Source organism: Pongo abelii, chromosome 1 (assembly GCF_028885655.2).
Source record: "Pongo abelii isolate AG06213 chromosome 1, NHGRI_mPonAbe1-v2.0_pri, whole genome shotgun sequence".
In the NCBI taxonomy this organism is placed as follows: domain Eukaryota; kingdom Metazoa; phylum Chordata; class Mammalia; order Primates; family Hominidae; genus Pongo; species Pongo abelii.
Genome location: NC_071985.2, coordinates 98,533,568 through 98,540,841, shown reverse-complemented (window position 1 = coordinate 98,540,841; position 7,274 = coordinate 98,533,568).

The following is a 7,274-nucleotide window of genomic DNA, read 5'->3' as shown; positions in this document are numbered from 1 at the left end:
TTCAATTTCACCAGCTTATAAATAGTTTCTTTGTTTCTGAAGAAATTACGTATAGGTGGATGTACTCTAACATAATCCTTTATGATACTAAAAATAATTCCCACTCACCTTTTAAAAATTTATCAATTTTTATTTTAAGTTCTGGGGTACATGTGCAGGATGTGCAGGTTTGTTACATAGGTAAACGTGTGCCATGGTGGTTGGCTGCACAGATCAACCCATCACCAAGATATTAAACCCAGCACCCATTAGCTACTCTTCCTGATGCTCTCCCTCCCACAGCTCCCCCTCCACCCACCTTTACTGCAGACATTCTGTAGGATTCTCTTAGAGATAGCTGGTTCTATCATCTTGTTAATGGCTATGAGGTGAGCAGTACTGGAGAAATCTTTAATAGCCTGTGGATATGACAAACAGTTTGAAGAGCTATAAAATCAGATAAGTGAATACAGGCAAATGTATTTCCTGAGGAGCATGGTAGCTCTTTTTTTTTGCTGCTCACCCTGATTTTGAGAATAGCTCCACAAGGAGACACCTTTCCTGCGTGGGGATACTGAGGCCATAGGCTACTGCTATTTCCCAAAGCAACACAAGCCTGGATCCTAAATCTTTTTTACATCTAATTTGGTTTGTTTGTTTTCAAGTCTCCTACATGACTTCTAAAATTGTATGTAATAAAGATATTTTGAGGTTTTCCTGGTGTCTGTAATAAAAATATAAAATGTCTTCTCTTCAGTTTCTCTCCTGAACATCCCCATGGCCCTGGGGAGTTTATTTTTCTAGAATGTCTAAAGTGTATTATCTATTCAAAACAAAACAAAATAGTTTCTGTGAGGAAATATTCCAGATACTTGACTCAATAATATTTCATTATTTTTGAATTTGTGTAGGAAACTCTTTCTTGCCTGTATTCAGACAGCCCCAGGCATGGGTGACTACTGAAGGAGGAGGAGGGAGGTCTTTCTCCCTGTGTGTCTAAAGGGCAGGAGCCTGATGAACGGGCTCTGTGTGGTCATTAGTTGCCGTCAGAGTGATTAATAAGAGTAACAGAGATAATTATAATTCTTGCTTTGAAAAGCCTTGCTTTTGAGAGGAATTATCCTTGTGCAAATGTCTCCCCACCCTCTTGGTAAATCATCTTTGGCAGCCAGAGCTGCAGCTTCTTGGTTTGCCTGTGGTCTCCGGGCTGCTGTTGCTGACACACGTGGTCTGCTGCCCTTCTCTCCTGAGTTTGGCTCATCTGATTCCTGGGCCTTCTTGCTTTTCTCCTCTCTTTCTCATTTTCTGATGGTCTCTCTCTGTTCTCTTTTCTGTCTTCCTTTTTTTTGAGACGGAGTCTCGCTGTTGCCCAGGCTGGAGTGCGGTGGCGCGATCTTGGCTCACTGCAGGCTCCGACCCCCGGGGTTCACGCCATTCTCCTGCCTCAGCCTCCCGAGTAGCTGGTCTGTCTTCCTTTTGTCTTCCTCCCTGTCAACATTTCTATCTCTTTCTGTTTCTCATTGTCCCTTTCTTTGTGTGCCTTTTCTTACCTCTGTCTCTTCCACCTCTCTACTCCCACCCCATTTGTTTCAGACCTGAAGTCTCCATTCAGTTTGATCTTCTCTTTCATTCTTTTACCTAAACATTTATTAGTTTCTATCAGGGAAAATAAAAGCCAAGTAGATCGAAAACGAATGCATCCAGTTCTTGCTATGAGAAGGGAAAGAGACGCTTACTGTGTGTCCACACCAGGTGATAGCCTGCCATAGTCACACAGTGGGGAGGCCTGCTTGGTGCCAGGGCCCATGCTTTACCACCCACACTGCCTGTATGAACAGGACATTTTCTGACCCAGAGTCCATGCGCAATGGTGACAGAATGACTTCTGTGGTGACATTCTTCTGGTGACGAGGTCTTTGCCCCTCAGCGTCAAGGTTTGTCTTGACACTGCCTGGGAGGAGTTTCCTGGAAAGTGTCTACAGCCATGATTACAGATAAGAGGAGACTGCCAGAGTCATTTGAAGGCATCAAGTTGTCTGTAGGAGAAGCTTGGTGATTGGAGGAGTCGCTGCTGGGGGTGGCTATCCTGAGTGCACATTTGGACTCTGCCTGCTCTGTGACCTCAGGCATCTTACCAAATCTCTCTGAGCCTCAGCAGTGGGATCTAGTGGTCACTATTTCTTGGATGTGTCATAAGGATACGGTGTGGCTCAGGGAAGCATTGGATTATAACGTGTTTTAAGCTCATCTGAAGAAAAGCACCGTGCCAATCCCAGTTATTATGTTTATTATGAGGTTCAGCATGATTAAATGCAAAGAATTTGTTCCATCTGAATGAGGCTTTTAAAAATACACTGGGGCCAGTAATTACAGAAATGTAGGCTCCCCTAAACATGTGCACAATTAGGAAGGGATGTAACTGAATGAACTGGGGCATGGCGGGGGACTCTCAGATCCTTGACATGTTCTTGGTCAGCTCAGTCAAGCTTTTCTTGATCAGAAAATGGAAAAAAGCAGAAAATTCTCATCCCTTGGGTCTTTCTTAGAAGAAGATAATAAACCCAGTGGCCAAAGAATGTTAACATTTAACTGACTTTCCTTATGTATCAGGACATTTTTCTGAAACTATGATTGTTAAGGATTTTAAGTAAGACCCAAATCAGTATGGGGTATGGTTTTCTTGTTTGTGATTAAAACATATGGAAGTAATTATAGATCTCAAAGTAATTTTTATTTATACACAAATAATACATACATTCCTGATCCTTGAAAAAATTGAAACATTACTTGATGACATCTAAGACTTCTTTGACTACTACTGTCTCTCCTGATTCCCTTTTATTCTTCTCAGAGGCAATGACCATTATCAGTTTGGTGTTTTTCTTTCCGAGCTTTTCCATCTTTAGAAGTAGAGGAAACCAAGGTGGACATGGTACACAAGTCTGCATGTGGTTTTCTCCCGTGGTTTAGCTTCATCTCCTGGGCCAGACTGTATGCTTCTTGAGACCAGAAACCACATGAACTCCTTGATCTGATTCCACACCACTCCCAGGCCTGGAACAGAATCATGGAGAAGTGAGGGGAATGGTGAGGAACAGTTAACTAAACCCTGGTTTGAGAAAAATTATTGTCCTGCAGTTCACTCAAGTAGAGCTAGTAACTCGGTTGGGCAAGTTTCAGATTCTGTGTTTCAAAACCACCTCAACCCACCCAGTGAAAACCAGAATATTCTCATGGCTTTACAAAAACGCCTGAGCTTTAAGCTTGATCTAAAGAGCTCAGCAAAGAAGCATTGCTGCTGAAAGACTTCCTGTCTGCCTCAGGCTCCCTCTCTCAGCCTCCAGGTATCCTCATCCTCATGCTCCACTTGCCCAGACATAGACCTCAAAGAAACTCCTGTCCATCTTTGTGGGGGTCCCTTCAGGGGTAGTTGTGTGTCGTCAGCCACCCTCAGAGTTGGCTCTGAAACATTCCCCGGTTTCTCCTTCAGTGGTTTGTGGAGGTCAGGAAGAAATGCATGTGATATTTTCTGGAGGTTCTGGACAATCCTAATATTGTCATGAAGCCTGCTGGCCCCTTCAGGCAACATACACACCCAGACATATATCAATAGTGATGGAAGAATTCCGTCTTTTCTTCAAATTCTGTTTTCTTTCTATTTTTACTTTCTTTCCTTAAAATGGTGCCTAGGATGGGTCCTTGTGGAAAGGACAGTGCTGGGGTTGCAACTCCTATCTCAGTGCTTTGACAAGCCCTCAAAAAATAATGTTTATGGCTGTTTTTAGGAGACTCCATCACAGGCCCTCCTCACCATCCAGGCTTCTCTCCTGTTTGCCCATATCTGGAATAGGATTGACTGTACTCCTGGCTCTCTGGGCACCACACCCTCTTGCCTGCCTCCATGCCTTTGTTAATGCTGTTCCTTTTGGCCTGAGTGGAACCAGGCCCATCCCTGCTGGCCAAGCTCCATCTTCTCCTGGGAGCCTTCCCTGGTGACTTGGTTAGGTCCACACTTCGCTGACCTCCTCTTCTCCGACTGTCACCATCATTGCTCATGACATTCCTACCATACCATCCTCCTTGTTGTTCCTTGAATGTGCTAGGCATGCCCATCTCCGGGCCTTAGTACGTGCTGTTTCCTCTGTTAAAGTGCTCTTTTCTGAAGTGCATGGTTTCCTTTCTCACCTTCTGCAGGTCTCTGTTCAGGTGTCATCTGACCATCAACACTCTCACTTCCCCTGACTCCCTCCCTACCCTTCTACTCTGCTTTTTACTCTCCCTAACATTTATCCCACATGAGTTAGTATATAATTGTTTGTCTATCTGTTTATTTTCTATTTTCCCCATTAGAATGTAGAAACGTGAGGGCGGGAACTTGGTCTGCTTTGTTCACCGCTTTATTCCCAACACCTAGAAATTGCTTACCAGGTGGTAGTCATGTAGTAAATATTTGTTGAAAAACAAGTCAACAACTCTAACTACCATATTTTGCCCCCCTGAAAAAAAGTTTCTACACTGATTATGGGTGCCATGCCCAGCCAGGCCTGCACTGAGGCATTTGGCAGGAGTTGGATGATGAAACTTTATACATGCCCTGAGTTGTGTGCTCTCCACTTGTTTCACGAGCAGGTCTTGTCTTAATTATATTGTGAGCTACTTGGGGGTAGAGATCAAATTTTGTTCTTCTTCTTAACTACTTGACACTTGAAATGGGTCTGGGTTCCATTAGTGATTATCTGTTTATTGTTCCAAAAAAGAACTAAAGGTTGCCAATGGGGGAGTCACAGTGTGTGGTCATTAACTGCTTATTGACTGATTAGTGATGGCAAATCCTGATGAGGTCAAATTGACTCTAAGGACAGAGTGGATGTGGCTGTTGGAAGCTGCATTTGGGTCCTTATGTAAAACTCTGGGTTCTCTTTGCAGGGTATGATATCTCTGACTGGTGTCTGAATGTCCGTGGCTCTTTCTTCCACCTTCCTAACCTAGATCCTGACAAACATATTCCTGGCATTAAGAGTGGTTGTACAATGATAGACTGGATTAAGAAAATGTGGCACATATACACCATGGAATACTATGCAGCCATAAAAAATGATGAGTTCATGTCCTTTGTAGGTACATGGATGAAATTGGAAATCATCATTCTCAGTAAACTATCGCAAGAACAAAAAACCAAACACCGCATATTCTCACTCATAGGTGGGAATTGAACAATGAGAACACATGGACACAGGAAGGGGAACATCACACTTTGGGGACTGTTGCGGGGTGGGGGGAGGGGGGAGGGATAGCATTGGGAGATATACCTAATGCTAGATGACAAGTTGGTGGGTGCAGCGCACCAGCATGGCACATGTATACATATGTAACTTACCTGCACATTGTGCACATGTACCATAAAACCTAAAGTATAATAATAATAATAATAATAAAAAAAGGAAAAAAAAAAGAGTGGTTGTAAAACTAGAAACATATATCACTGTATATAAACCAAAGTATGTCTTTATCCACTACTTATAAAGTAGTCTTTGAGAGAGACTTAATTTTCCCTTTTTAGTGTTATTTATTTACAGCCTCTTCATATAGATTTGAAGCAGCTTATCATACACAGTAAAGTGGTTATATAAAAAAAGTAGAAAATTAGAACTAGGAAAAAGGAAAATTCAAATTTGTCAACCAAGAGGGTCAACACAATTGCTGTTATTACTCTTCAGTCTTGGCTCAGGGATTTCTGACAGCAATTCCCAAAGGAAAACACCATCAGTTATATGGCCTTCACAATCAGAAAGTAAGATAACTATGTACGCTTTTTGTGGCAAAAGAGAGCATTTCTCAGGACTGAATTCTAAAATGAATATCTCATGGGGACTTTATAAAGGTGGGTACCGCATGATAAAATGGACAAACTTCTCAACAGCATTTTGACAGCCAAAGAAGTGGTGAGTTTCACATGTGTATTTCTTATAGTTTTGGAAAAAATTGAGCACATGAATGAGGAGGTTTTATTCAATGGGCATAAAAAAATTAAGGATCCGACTTCAGTATGTAACTCGGTGAAAGCTATTATGAATTGTCTATTTTGTTAATCACCATATACCCTGTATACATAGTTTAATAGGTGGTCAATTGTTAAGTTAATAGATGAATAAAGTGTCTCTCATATTTGGTACTATTCCAGGTTCAATGTTAAATAGTAAACAGATACATATTAAGCATCTACTAATGCCAGGTGGTTTGCTGGGCACTTTCATATGTATTGTTCCACTTATTCTCTTTAAACACATTTTCTTATTGAAGAATATTCAGATCATAAGTGTACAACGATGAATTATTACAAAGTAAACACTTCCATGTAACCACTGCCCAAATAAAGAAATAGAATATTAATCAGGACTCTGAAAGTTCCCATGTTCTTTCGCCTCCCTCCTCCCTAGTGGTACCATTATCCTGACTTCTAATGCCATAGATCAGGGTTTTCTTTTGGTTGTTGGTTTTGAACTTTATGTAAATGCGGCCACTCAGTATGAAAGATTTTGTGTCTGGCTTAATTTTGTCAACATTATGCTTGTGAAGTTCTTCTATGTTGTGGCATATGGCTTTAATTCTTTCGGTCTCATTGCTGTATAATAGTGCATTGTGTGAATATAGCACAATTTGTTGTTGTCCATTTTCAGTTAATAGATCTTTGGATTGTCTTCTCCTTTGGGGTGTAACAAACCTTGCTGCAATGAATATTTTTCAGCATGTCTTTTGGTGCATTTCTGTTGAGTTATCTGCCTGGGCTGAAGTTACTTAGTTACGGAGTTTGCATATGTTTAGCTTTAGAGATATTGTCCTACAGTTCTCCTAGATGATTATTATATCAATTTATTCTCCTGCTACTAGTGTGAGAGTTCTAATTGCTCTATATCTTTGCACACACTTGACATTATTGTAATAATGCTTGTAAATTTCAGACATTTGATAGGTATGAGTGGTTCTCAACATGATTTAATTTGCAATTATCTGATATCTGATGAGGTTGAGCCAGTATCTTTTTTATTGGCTTTAAAAATATCTTCTTTTCTGTCTTTTCCTTTTTTTTTTTAAGAAAAGAGATTGCCTTTTACTCATTGACTTATAGGCATACTTTGTATCTTCTGCATACTAGCTCTATTTCTTTTTAATTCTTCACAATAACTGTGAGTTATAATAACATTTTATACAGGCAGATACTGAGGTCACAGAAGTTAAGTAATTTACTCAAGGACACTTGGGGTATTGGGGTATGAAAATTATCCCTTCTCTTCAGT